The sequence below is a fragment of the Puma concolor genome, chromosome B2 (assembly GCF_028749965.1).
Source record: "Puma concolor isolate L17-30 chromosome B2, mPumCon1.1.hap2, whole genome shotgun sequence".
NCBI lineage: Eukaryota > Metazoa > Chordata > Mammalia > Carnivora > Felidae > Puma > Puma concolor.
In genome coordinates this window covers 7,349,251-7,363,734 of record NC_141671.1, presented here as the reverse complement: position 1 = coordinate 7,363,734, position 14,484 = coordinate 7,349,251, and the positions used below count along the sequence as shown (strand labels likewise).

Sequence of the window (14,484 nt, the reverse complement as noted above, 5' to 3'; positions counted from 1 at the left end):
TGAAACTTGAAGGTATTAATTTTGAAACTCCCAAACCAGTTGCTGTACCTGTCACTTTGGGCTTCTGAATTGCATTAGTGTTGACAGAGACGAACGACATATCCTAATTGAGGGCTTGCACCTGCTGCTTGACAGCATGTGGTTTCTTTATTCCCACTAGCAGAGGGCCTCACTCCCCGCGTGTGTTCTCAGAGGCACGAACCACCCTCGCGGAGTGTGTACTGGGAAGAGGACGACGGGGCCGCAAGCCGGCATCCAAAGAAAATCTCTTTCTCTTTGTCTATCCCTGGCTGCTTTCAGCCCTTCTTGGGTTGATGCCCTTACCTCCAGTACATTGAAATAGTTCCATCTTTGTAAGCCCCATGATATAAACAGAAAAGGAGAGAGTGAATGAGGACAGGAAGAAGAAAAACAGATTGAGACAAGGGAAGAGTATGATGGGAGAGGGAAAAAAGAACAAATATTTGAGCTCATTTAAGTATGATCTCATAATTTCTGTATGAGATCTTCAGATCATTTGTCTGCTCACGTATTGTTTAATCAGTTGTTAGAAAGCAATACCTTTATATCAGCATCATGTCCATACATCTAGTTATATGAATACAAAATTCACTGACACCTGTGGATCTGTGTTATCTGTTATGACCTTAACTAAAACTATTCTCAGATGGGGTCAAAAGAGTTCAAGTGACTATATTTGTATCTACCATTACTTATAACTACAAACCTACACATACTTAGCACTGCCATATATGATGCACACATATACAACTCATCATACTCGGGGTGTAGTGGAGAGTTGGTCAAGAAATGCTCATTTGCTGTCTTTAATAAGTAGAATTATTTTCACAAGCCAATGACAAATTGTTGTGTGTGTGTGTGTGTGTGTGTGTGTGTATAGTATGTATATGTACAATATACATCCTAACATTTTATTTATATGAATATGAACGTATATGTGATATACATCCTAACATATTTTGTTTGGAAACATACAATATTTTAGGGCTGCCCAGGTGTCTCAGTTGGTTAAGTGTCCAACTCTTGATCTTTGCTCCGGTCATGACCTCACGGTTTATGAGTTCGAGCCCTGCGTAGGGCTCTGGGCTGACAGTGTGAAGCCTGCTTGGAATTCTCTGTCCCTGTCTTTCTGCCCCTACTCCATTTTTGCTTCTTCTCCCTCTCTCTCTCTCTCTCTCTCTCTCTCTCTCTCTCTCTCAAAATAAATAAACTTAAAAACAATGAAAACGTACACTATCTTAAAATACAGAATCATTTAATATAAACATTAATGAATACAATTATTTTGCTTTTTCCATAAGCTATTTTGAGGGGCAGGGACAGTCAAGAAAATTTCACTATTTTGAGAGGCACTAATCATTAAGAACATTTAACTCAGAGTTACAGACATAATTTTACCACTTTTTATGTGTGTGATCTTGATAAGATCATTTAAATTACAAATCAGTAAGAAAAAAACATAATTCTATAGGAAAATGGGTAGATATTTTGAATAGGCACTTGCCCAGAGATGTTATCTGAGTGGCGTATAACCGTCAAGGAGAGTCAAGGCAGAACCATAATGAAATACCACCACAGAGTCAAGAGAATGGCTAATATTAGAAAGCCTGCCAATACTCTCGTGGTAACTCTCATGAATTTCTGAGACAGGTAGAAGTTCAAGATGAGGGAAGACATGCATCCTAGTGTGGAAACCTCAGGACGGTAAATATAGTTAATAGCTCCCAATTCATTGATCTCACCGAGCAGCTCCTCCTTCAAGTTCACCATTAGACCCTCAGGGAGGAACGTCATAAGGAAGAGGACTATATTCCCCCAACACTAGGGGTTTAGATGGGGACACAGAAGAGAATGTCAGATGCTAGTCAACCTTCACCTGCATTTCTTGTTTCATCTGCCTACTCAGAAGGGCCTTGCACTAAATATTGTTGCCAAGGACCTTGCTGTGGGCCTTCAGTGAATCCTTAGGCAATGGTGCAAGATGAGGGAAGAGCAGGACTGAAGCCGTCTTTTTGAATTTTGCCTCTCAGAGTGGCCACTGATTGTCTTCCTTCCCTGGTTGCAGAACAGCCTTCAGTGTCAAAAGTTTTCTTACTGTTATTTCCTGCAGTGCCCATGTTTTACTCTGTATTTGTTCAAGGACTGCTCGCTTGTTTGTTTTGCTGGGTGGCAGAGAGAGAAATTCAGTTCAGTGGGATGGAGAGCCTGTGTCAGGCTCTGCATGGACACATATGGGCTTGACCAGCAGGTGCTAACACAACACGGGCCTCCAAACTGGAAAATTATAGAATTCATTACATGTTAAGTCCATAGTGGACAATGTGGAGCAATCCAGAGTCTGAACGCAAGTCTACCGGGGTGAATCAAAGCCAACAAATCCGGTCCAAAAAATAAAGAGTAGAAAGTGTGCAAAGGGAAAAATTGTGTGGACAAAACAATCCACATGAGTTGGGGGCTGGATATATTTAGCGTTTCATCCAAGTTTAAAAATACTGAGAGTGTGTACTGAGAGCATTGGGTAACTACTGAATTAGTTCAGTTATACGACTTTTAAAAATAGTTATTATTTCCCACCCTCAAGATTATTTAGCCCCTCTTTTGTGTTATGTGCTCTTCTAGGCAGTGAAAACCTGGTCACTGCCCATAGGAAGGTAGTGATGGAGGATGACACGTAAAGAAGTGTGTATAATAATATACAGACTCATGTACTCCAACTTCAAGTTGATTGAACCCAGAGCATAGATGAAAGAGTTGGCTCGGTACAAAGATAGGAAGTCTTCTTCCACCATAAAATATGACAAGAATAAAGGATTGGTGGTAAGAAGCAGGGGGAGTTGATTTTTCTTAGGTAGGAAATTCACTAGATTTCCCATTCTGAGAGAGAAAGTGGCAAAAAATTAGAAGTATAAAGATAGAATGCTAAAGGTTGAAAATATCAGAGAACAGAGTAAGAAATATGAACACTGAAACAGAGAAATATTGCCCGACGGCCAAGTTGGGGGTGAGACTCATGAATTTACGGTAATTTTGTGACTTTTTTTTTTTTTTTTTTTGGCCAGTAGCAATTACCCAGATTAGGGTCATCCATGGTTGAAGTTGTTGATTGGGATTGAATGAAAGAAATTGAGGATGATTTGGGGATACTGGGCAAGAGAATTAATTGAATTGTTGCAAAATTGAGCACTGACACCATATTGAAACATTTTGTTAAATACATCTTAACACCCAAAGATGAGATCTCCAAGATTGAAAAACAGCAACCCTATGCAACATGAACTGGAACCGCCTTCTGTTAGTTTCATGGCATTCATTTTGCTTTGTAAAAACAGCTCCGATTAGAAATTAAAATAAAAATTGGTGCAAGATAAATGCCTCAAAGACTTTACGACCCTAGTTTTTGGCTTCATACTCTACAAAAATATTTAAAAGAGCTACAAAATTAGGTGGTTTCAGAAGCAGTTACTAAAATTTGACCCTTTAAGTGATGAACCAGCTTGAAAATAAGAAAGGTTAAATGGGTTGATGACTTAAGCACCACCTCGTTAATGCACAGAGAAACACTTGCCAAGATATTTAAAGAAGAGCTAAAAAAAAAAAAAGGTGCTAACGTAATCTGTGGCTAATCGTCTCATCTCAGAAAACATACTTTGTGACCAAAGAAAACACAAAAGAGTAAAAATAATAAGTCTGGTTTCTAAGTTTTTAGCTTTTGTTTATTACTAGTAGGTAGAAAACATACTGTGATTTGTGTCCCTTCAGGTTAAGATTAAGCACAACGAAACTAAACAGCCACTTAATATGATTACGGACTGAAGCCAGCAACACGTTCAGTCCTGGCACAATGGAGAATAAAGATGTGCTATTGTGAGTGGATATCCGAAAAAATCCTCTTGACTGGATAATGCAAACCTGGACAGTAGTTTAGGAGTATTACTTGGTACTTTGAGGTCTCAGAGAAGCTATCACTCTGGTTCTAAATGTTTCCGAAAGTGCCAGATCAACAGATCTATTTTACTTCTTTTAGCACGGTAGCTTTCATCAGGGAGAGATGCTAATGGATCACAGCCGGAACATGTACCTAAGAATGGACACAACCTGTAACCACCAAGTAGGTAAGTAGTCTTGAAAACTGTTTCACTTTCTTAGCCTCTATCTCTTCCAACTATTAAATTGAAGATCCGCTATTCGATAACTTCTAAAAGTCCTTTCAGCCCAAATATTGTATTCCCTTTAAAGATAATATTTTGTGGATTGTACACATTATCTCTCCACGGTGGCTAGTCCTGCTCTTCAATGAGAAGAAAGTGCATTATCCTGATGGTGTCTTAACAGGGTGATCTAATAGGTCTGTGGAGTGGGAGAAGTGACTAGAAAACATAAAACCTGGTTTCGTGCCTGTTAATTCCATCCAGTGTTGTTGACAGTTTCCACGGTGGTGGCATAGGAATTATCATAGACCCTTCTTGTTGCTGGATCAAGATGCAATGATACACACGAAAGAACTTTGATCGAATGACATAATATGATCATAAAGGGCTCTAACAATATATGAGATTGGTACTCTGTGCACGTTTGATCATGTGTCATTGTTAACCTGTGGAAGCCCAGGGGCTACGCAGCTGCATTGGACTTTAAGAGTACGGTATTTATAGGTCCACCAGGAAAATTGGGTTCTATGAAGTAGATCTGTTAGACTGATTCTCCCTCTGATTATTTAATCTTTCAATAAAAGAAGTCCCAGCTAATATCCCTGAAGCTTTGTTTGAGTGACCTTATAGACTGATACTAAAATTCATTTGGATGAGAAAATGGGCTGGAACAGCCCAGGCAGTTTTAAAGAAGCACAGTGGTGAAGGCAGTAGCAGGACTAGGAGGTGAAGAGGTTTATTCCACATGATAACAAAACATTTTGAAGATGGTCGTTAATATTCAGTCATTTTGGTATAAGAACACTCAAAAAAGGCCGTTAGTTTTGAGTAGAGAATGTATGTATGTATGTATGTATGTGTGTATATTTATGTATTATTTGTTTATTTTAGAGAGAGAGAGAAAGAAAGTGCATGAGTGGGGAGAGGGCAGAAGGGGAGAGACAGAGAGGGAGAAAATTTTAAGCAGCTCCACATTCAGCACAAAGTCTGGTGCAGGGCTCGATCCCACAACCCTGGGATCATGACCTGAGCTGAAATCAAGAGTCGGACGCTCAACAAACTGATCCACTCAGGCGCCCTGAGAATCTATTTTATTTGCCAATTTACAATACTAAAATGGGAGAAATCTGAAATACTCTACAGCATGGTGACCATTCGCTGCTCTTTTTTTTTTTTTTTTTAAAGTGAGAATCCTAACAGACATTCACAAAATTCTAAATGTAAAGGAGCAAAAACTATATGACACAATAAGATGTAGGAGAATATGCTCGCTAACTTGGTCTTGGTTGGAGTATGCTCTTTGTCAAAACACAAAATGCAAAAACCATAAAGAAAAAACAATTGAAAAAATAGTGAAATGCTAAATGGAAACTCTGTAAACAAAGTTAAAAGATGACGTGTGGACTAAAAACTGTTTATATCCTGTATATACCAGATGGCTAATATTGAGAGTACAGAAAGAGACATTGGAAATTCAGAAAAGATGGAGGGAGGAAGGAAGAGAGAGGATGAGGAAGGAAAAAGGTAGGAGGGACGGAAGGGGCAAAGGAATAGACCTTAATTCACATAAGAGGACACAAACATGTCTGTGTATATGTGGCAGATACTGGGTACATTTATATATTTATTTATATGTACACATTATTTTTACAGCTGATAGGTATTTGTGTGGATCACATATATATCACTGTCTGAATATGGACAGTTATGGGGGGGGCATTTATCTTAATCTGCCAGAGTGATTGGACCATTGAGAATAAAAGAATAAAAACAGTAGTCAGGAATTAAAATCCAATGGCAGGTCTCTTGGGAAAAAAAAAAACCAAAAAACTAACTGAGATTGTAGAGTAGGGTTGAAACAAGTTTAACAAAGTTTGAATGTGAGAAGCAAGGGCTTTAGAGTCTGGGACCTGCTGACCTTGTGCCATGATGTTATTTGTCTAGACCTGTGGTTAGAGTAGGGTACTTTACAAAGGAGACAGCTTGAGCAGATGCCTCTAAACCAAGTGTGGAGATAAATTCGGATAGCAAATCTGTTTACCCATACTGACTGATGGCATTCTTGAAGTCCTGGGGCACAATGAGACTGATCTGACACTTCTGAAGGATCTTGGATGTCACATGAACAGGAGCGGGTTATGGTTGAGGCGATTTTACTCGTGTTTCTAAGTTTAGCTGGAACCAAAAGATTTTGTGGGAGAGACAGAAAAGTGGCCATATGTGATTTTTAAATTCTCTTCGCAAATGGCTTCGTGATATTTTATTCCTGGGAAGGCAAAGGCAAATAAAATAACACCAAATCAAAATAACATTTTCTGACGGTGTGGTTTGGCTTAATCAAACATTTAAATACATTCGAGCATTCTGTTTAGGTTATGTGAATTTTCAAAATACAATCTGAAGTCAAGGTAGACCCAATTTCCATCAATTTCCCTTCTATTCTTATGCATTCTAAGATATATTTATAACTATGTATGTGAAAATAGCACCTTTCATCATACTCTAGACTTGCCAAAAACCAGTTAATAGATTTTATAGAGTTTGGCCAAGGTCTAAATTTATATGAAGAGCACACGGTGGTCTTATGTACACAGTTTGTTTTGCTTTTAACCTAATTAGGTTTCATTCCGTGCCCAATAAACATTTTGTTGAGGGTTTCACAATGTCCATGGCCATATAGCTATTTTAACAGCCAAAACATGTCTTGAGCTTCAAATCTTTTCGTCATATTAGTTGTGGGAAATTGAATGTTTGGGGACTAGTTGCACAGGCTGCTTAAGGCCAGAGAAAGTGGCCTGGGGGTGGCCTCCTCTCTCTCTGCCCGAGGGTCCGTGCTGAGAGAGGGGCTGTGCTCCTGGGAGGTGCCACACACTCTTTCCGCCCCGAGAGCAGTCTCCAGGCTGGAGGCCAGCAGAGCGTTCCAGCTACACTGGTATTGGACCCACCTCAGCCCTGCACTCTGACTCGCTCCTCTGCCTGTGCGCTCCCTCATATGTGCTAAGGTCCACATCAACTCCCAACAGAGAGTGGTGATGCGCCTCAGACAGGTACTGGTAGTCTAATGCTTGGAACAAATCACACTCCGTAGCCCGGAATGAAAAGCCATCTGTGATCTAATCCTGAACTATTTACCCGCCTTTCCCATTTCCCTTCATATATCCCAGGCTTCAGGATCCACCTACTACATTCCCGCCACTCGGTGCTTTCACACTATTCTGGGGTTGCTCTTATCACCTCAAGTACTCTCCCTCTCTCCCTCCTGTCTCTACATATTCCAAGTTCTCCTATTCTTCAAGGCCTCGCCCAACTTCTACATATTTCTAAGAACTGTCCTCACCCCTGATCCTTTTTCGTTGTTCATATCTTTGGACTATCCTTGATAACTTCCTCCGACATTCATTATGTATCTTCTGAGGTGTCTCCCTTCCAAAGTCGATTCTGATAAATGTAAGCAGATTCCAAGGAGAAGAAGGTAAAAGCGCATCTCTAGGATTACTCCCTGGAATATAAACAAATCTCTGGAAGGGAATGAAAGGGAAAGGTTTTACCTTTACTACCCTGGGGCATCTCCAGAGAGGGAGATGTCTCCAGCTTTCCTTTCCTGGAGTATCTATCTCCTTATACAAACACTGGCCATAAATACCTTTTCTCAGAGGGCTTAAATCATGCCCAAACCTGAGATAATTATGGAGAATTGGCTTCGCCAACTATCATGTGTTGGCCACATTATGTACATTATCTTCAATCCTAGCTACAACTCTATAATTTAGATATCATTATTCCAGTTTTGCAGATGAGGAGCCTGGAGCTCTGAAAAAAGTCAAATAATATGCCCAAAGCTACAGAGTTACGAAGTACTAACAGCAGGAGTCAAACTGTGGTCGTTTGGCCTGAAAGCCAGTAATTTTCCATCACCAAACCAATGAATGCAGCCCACCGTCCACTGAAAGCAGCCTCACGATGCTTAATATGAATTTATTTAATGACATGTAGTTTCTACTTTTCCTATTCTCGTGTAAGCTTCTTGAGGACAGTCATGTCTTATATCCTTTTCTATGCCTAATGAAGTGAATAGCTTGTGACTATTACGTGCCTTATTAAGATGGCCTGTGTGACGAAAATCTGTCAAAATACATGTGATGGAAACTTGACATTATGCCCCCTAAATAATATATGATTGTGGAAAAGAGGTCACATCATAAAATTCAGATAGAGGAACCTCTTCCCTGAAATATTAATAAGGGTCTCAACTATTTTTTCCTCGGCTGACAAGGTAGCCTGCACAGTATTTATGAAAATTTGATGTCTAAAGTTTAGAGGAAGTAACTAAGAGTTGTTAATAAACAGTGCGGATAAATATATAGATAAATTGTATGAGTCAACTCACAGGAGAGCTCATGTTTTAATATAGGATATCTTGAAAACTGAAAAATGTACTTCGTTTTAGAACGAAACCTCTCCCATTTGAACCAGAAATATACTCGATGCTGAAGGGTCAAAAGTAGCGATTGACTTAAAGACTTTTTCCCCCTCAATCTGGTTCTGGGGCAAAAGTCTTTATTTATTTTTTACAACAGTGCATCTTCTGTTTACATGATCTTTCTTCTATTTTCATAATTCATATCACTGGAATATGTGTTCGTAGTCCTTCATTCTCTGAAACCGGGCTGCCCACTGTTCACACCTTAACGAGCTTCTTAAGTAAAAACATTAGAGACTGTTAAACGCTTATTGCAAAACTTAGTCCCAGACTTGTCGTTTAGATACTCTACTCAAGTTATTCAGTAGAATAAATATATTTGCCAGCATTTCCCCCTTTCGGCCGGCATTCACTGCTTTCTTTTCCTCCTTATGTTAAATCAGGAGTTGTTAAGGCTGTCTGGCATTCTTACTAAATAATTTCCTTTGAACACATGTCCCTTCTTGAGATACAAAACCACTATTCCCAACGAATATTGAAAGAACAAAATATATTTGCACACGCTTTTAATAAATGTTAAAAGTGATATTTTAAAATAAAGAGGTATTTTTACCTTTCTTCACAAAGATAAGAAAAGAGAAACGCAAGTACTCACGAGTAGGAGGAAGGTTTTGTTTCATTATTACTTTAAACCACTTTGGCAGTGGTTTTCCTTACATATATGCAGGATATTAAAGGGTAGCTGTGTGTGTGTGTGTGTGTGTGTGTGTGTGTGTGTGTGCGCGCGCGCGCACACGCATGCGTGATTTATTGTGGAACCTCTTTCCCCAAAAAAAGCTCTGCTATTTTAGTAAAGTTCAATATATTTCCTTTGGGGAAGATTAAATAAAACATGTTAACTCAGTTAAATTTGGAGTCTGATGACAAATGAATAAGTGTGTTCCAGTTAGGGAGGCACAGGAAATCTGTCCAGCAAAGGACTAAACTGAGAAATAAAGTTTGAATGTACACTGGCAGAATTTTGCTGTTTGTTGCTTTGGACTTCAGTGCTACAATATGCCATTAATTTTAAGTAGTAAATTAAAAGAAGAAATAACTTTCCCATATTCTGGCGCACAACCCAGCTGTACAGCTACACGCTAAAATCCAAATCTACCTATAAAGATGCAATGAAACTAGGATGGGGCAGTGGGTCATATTTTACATTTGATTTTGGGGCATCACATTTAAAACCAGGATATCTTTACTTAAGCCCAAATGATACACCGAAGGGGCTACTCAGTTCTTACCTTGTGATAATGGAACTAAGAATTATTCTGGAGGTATGGAATGTATCCTTACTGTGAATTTTTAAATCTATTATTTTATGTATGGGGTAATTATAAAAATAGTGTTAGGAATTACCTTGGGGTCAAACAAGTTCAGGTCAGTTGACTTTGGTAGGTAAAGTTAGGAAAGTCAGTACCGAGTTATATTTTGATGTGTTTTGCTCAGGATCAAAACTGAAGTTGATGGCAGACAATTAGACAACTCAAGTATACGTGTTTCTAAAAGTAGAGTATGCTCTCCAACCTCATAATCCCAGTGTGACTCAGCTGAGAGGTATACAAGGTAACATTGCTATGAATGCTAAACTCACAGATGTAGGCATAATTTGTTCCTGCATTGTGAATTTGAAATCTTTGAAAAACTCCCACAGATGTAAATGGAAACTGCAGAACTCTCCATGTGCCCCAACATTTTCCTTAACCCTTGATGCCCGAACAGGGCTATGCACCCTAGGAAATCGCCAGAGTCCCTCTTCCGTTCTTGGAACAGAAATTGAGTCCCATTACTCTGCCTGTTCATAGAATAACTGTCTCTCCTAGAGGGCAATCCATGCTTGTAGTTCCTCATCCATAATGAGGGCAGAGTCAAACTCTATGAGAACAAAAACCTGGAAACAGTGAAAAAAAGTAATAAAATGATTTATCTCTTAATTATTCTTATATTTCCCATGAAGGCTAGTGTCCTTTCCCAACGTCGCAAAGTTCAACAGATGATCATCTTCTAAGATCAGTTATACTGTATTTTCTGTTTCTTCTATGCCATCTAAAAATGCATCTTTGGTATGGTGTGTTTGGTCAAGGATAAATCAAACCATGAGTATTCATATACCCAAACCACAGTGGTTTGCCATGTTTTGAAGGAAATTTCTAGGTAAACCTGTTCTGATGTCTGCAAGAATTATAGCCCAGCATTGAGGATTCAGTTCATTGAATTAAAGATGGACAGGGTTTCTCAGATGATTGGAATTTAATTTCAAGGAACGATTCAAAAGGATTTAAAAAGTTGATATTTTCATTGGTGTTGAGTTAGCTGTATTTGCAGGTAAAGTTTGCATTACCTTGAAAAAATGACCTTTCTATTTTTTTTTTTTTTTTTTTTGGAAAACATTATCATACTCCAGAAAATATAAAAATGATTTGTACCTATGAGACACTGCATCAGCTCAGACAGGAGCTGAAAAATGTAGGAAAATGAAACATAAGACTTCATAACATACAAAAAAATTAGGGGCCGGAGAAAATCTCCCAGCAGAGAGAGAGAGACAAAAACAGCAACAGCAACAACAACAACAACAACAACAACAACAACAACAACAACACAACTATTTTCAAGAGAGCTATGTAAAATGGAATATATAATTGCAGTTTCATTTGAAGGGCTTCCTAGGTCTTTAAAAACATTCTAATCCCACTTTTCTATCTCCAGACCAAGTCACTGCCAAGCAGCCACTCACATGAAGTATTAGTAGCTGGAGTTACCATCACCCATGGGTGGTGTTGGACCTTTGTGGATTTTGATCACTTTTAAGTGTAAATGATTGAAGAGTTTAAAAATGAGTGGCTTTTAGAGAACTATAGTAGGTAAGTAGAGCTACACTAAAAGATTGTAAGGTGGGGGCAGGTTAATGCGTGTGGCAATCTAATTGTTATTGGAAAAAAAATAATCTCCTTGAGCCTAATAACCACGGAGAATTAGGCAACAGGATTTTGACAGATAGACATCAAGTGTCTGTTTGAACTAAGTGTTTTTGCTTTTATCTCTATCTCTTCGTGATAACTTCTGAGGAAGTTGGATGACTTTGACTGAACTTAGCAGAAAGTTCAAGAGGTACCTTAATTTCAATTAATGAGTCAGTCTGCCATCTTGATTTAATACAAGTTTGGATGATTTGGGCTTATTTTATATTAAAAAAATTTTTTTAACATTTATTCATTTTTGAGGGACAGAACGTGTGTGGACAAGGGAGGGGCAGAGAGAGGAGATACAGAATCTGAAGCAGGCTCCAGGCTCTGAGCTGTCAGCACAGAGCCCGACACGGGGCTTGACCCCACGAACTGCAAGATCATGACGTGAGCAGAAGCCAGATGCTCAGCCAACTGAGCCACCCAGGCGCTCCTGGGCCTATTGTAAATATCATTTTTTTCCAATTTTTTGTAGCAAAGAAAAATAGCCAGGTCCTTTAATATTGCCTTCCTTGACATAAATGTTGATTTAGAGCAATTCTGGGTTTAATGTCCATGGAGACAATTTGTTTCAGATAATGCACATATTTTGTTATATCCTTCAACATAAATGATAATGGTAGAATTTCCTCTCGTTTTTATTTATTTTAGGGTTTTTTTTAGTTTATTTTTTGAGAGAGGGAGAAAGAGCAAGTAGGAGAGAGGCAGAGAGAGAGAGAGAGAGAGAGGGAGAGAGAGAATCCCAAGCAGGCTCTGCACTGTCAGTGGAGAGCCTGATGCAGGTTTTCAACTCACCGAGTACGAGATCATGACCTGACCCAAAGTCAGGAGTCCAGCGCTGAACCGACTGAGCCACCCAGGTGCCCCTCCTCTCTTTTTAAAACCAAATATATAAAATTAAAGTTTAGAAAGAGTTTTTTTTTTTTTTTTTTTTCTGTAGTAGGTAAAATGTGCAGGTGTCAATCTCTCAAGACTCTGACGACCAGCTACGTTCTGGGAGGAGCCTGACCTTGTGTGACCTCGAGTTGGCCGTCTTCACGCTCTACCCCACTATTACCAGTACACACAGGCAACATTTTCAGGAGGGGATCCAGGAGATGTCCCAGATATATTGTGAAGCCAGGCCTAGCCAATTCTTGTACAACGTTGCTCTCCAGTCTCTTCCTCTTTTTTTTTTTTTTTTTTTTTTTTTTTTTTTTAGTGTTTATTTATTTTTGAGAGACAGGGAAAGAGACAGAATGTTAAGGAGGGAGGGTCAGAGAGAGGGGGAGACATAGAATCCGAAGCAGGCTCCAGGCTCTGAGCTATCAGCACAGAGCCCGACGCGGGGCTTGAACCCATGAACGGTGAGATCATGACTTGAGATCATGAAGTCGGATGCCCGACCAACTGAGCCACCCAGGCGACCCTCCAGTCTCCTCTTCTAATCAGATCCTCTCCTACGCTATTAGAAGCCTCTCTCCTTCTAAGACCCACCAATATTCCTATTGCCAAAGCATTGTTGGAATCTTTGGAGCTAAGTGTCGAGGCTACTTGTATTCCAAGCAGTGGTTTAAAGAATCCCTTTAGACGGCAAAGTGTGGCATATTTCCATAATGGTAAAAAAAATAGCCTTAAAAAATTAAAGGCTCTTCCCTTCATACAATTTTGAGTTTCAGGCGACTCCATTAAGTAGAACCTGGGCAGGGACATGCAGCTTAGTAACAAATGTCCACAGAAACTGCTCTCCTCACTGCGGATCAGGCTTTCTTGCCCTTCTGCTGGATTTTCCATTCACGTAGAGTTATATTCCAGGAACTTTTTCAGTCTCTCTTCTGGTAGCCTTACGTTGGGCTTCTCCCCATTAAGGTGTCTGGGGCCGTTTCAAAGCAGTGATGGTGCCAAGCCTTAAGCCATTTGCCTATCATCTCCATTACTTTTGCAGATAAAAATCTTTTGGGAGAAGAGAACTACTCTGATACAAATTATTACTAAACGTTCCAGGCTATCCTCTGGAGCCTTGTAAGTGCTGAGGGTAGGGTTCGATTCTGGAGGTAGATCAAGACGAATGCCATTACAGGTTTGCCAATGAGGCAACACATGCGTTATTATGGTGTCGTTAGTATTGTTATTAACTCTCTGGAGGCGGTCATTGTCTCGAAATCTATTAATGAAACACAATAACCTCATATGAGAAGCCACACATCAAAGTGCATGTGCATTTTAAGATGCATTTCTGGGCCAGGGATATGCTACATCAGTGCTCTCCTCCCAGTATTCCAAGGTGAAGGTTACCCCCAAGTCTTATCAAAGGCTCTCCTGAGCGTGTTCAAACACTCCCAAGATCTCATGAGGTTTTAAATCCTCTGAAGCCTCACTGGTGCTGACAGAGAGGCTGAAAGGGCTGTCTTGTGGCTTAGTATACCTTCCATCAGCCAACAACAGCATCCTGCTCACAAATCCTCATCCAGTGAGGAACCCCATTTCTTTTTTTTTTAATGTTTATTTATTTATTTTTGAGAAAGAAAGTGCACACACACAAGCAGGGCAGGGGTAGAGAGAGACAGAGAGAGAGAGGCCACACTGTGATCTTGGGGCCTAATGCGGGGTTTGAACTCACCTACAGTAAGATCATGACCTGAGCCAAAGTCAAGAGTTGGATGCTTCCCTGACTGGGCCACCCAAGCGCCCTGAGGAACCCAGTTGCTGAATCTAGTCTGCTCTCTGGAATAAACACGGTACGCATCTCCCGTCTCTGGTTCTGTCGGATATGGCCCCAGAGACAATAATTATTTCAGGACCGGGCACCTGGGTGGCTCACTGGGTCGAGCATCCGACTTTGGCTCAGGTCATGATCTCACAGTTCGTGAGTTTGAGCCCCACATCGGGTTCTCTGCTGTCAGCA

The 14,484-nt window shown here is 39.9% G+C and overlaps 1 protein-coding gene across 16 annotated transcripts in view; it reads left to right on the top strand.

Moving 5' to 3' along the window:
* The window catches only part of LOC147580697 (uncharacterized), a 403,830-nt gene that overhangs the window by 155,976 nt on the left and 233,370 nt on the right, over nt 1–14,484 (top strand). For 15 of the 16 annotated variants that reach the window (XR_015251004.1, XR_015251003.1, XR_015251002.1 and 12 more), the window contains one exon: nt 4,046–4,133. The gene's annotated coding sequence lies outside the window, so the exon portion shown is untranslated. Of the gene's footprint in view, nt 1–3,737; nt 4,134–14,484 lie in introns of those variants that run through there. The other variant, XR_015250991.1, reaches the window with a different exon arrangement.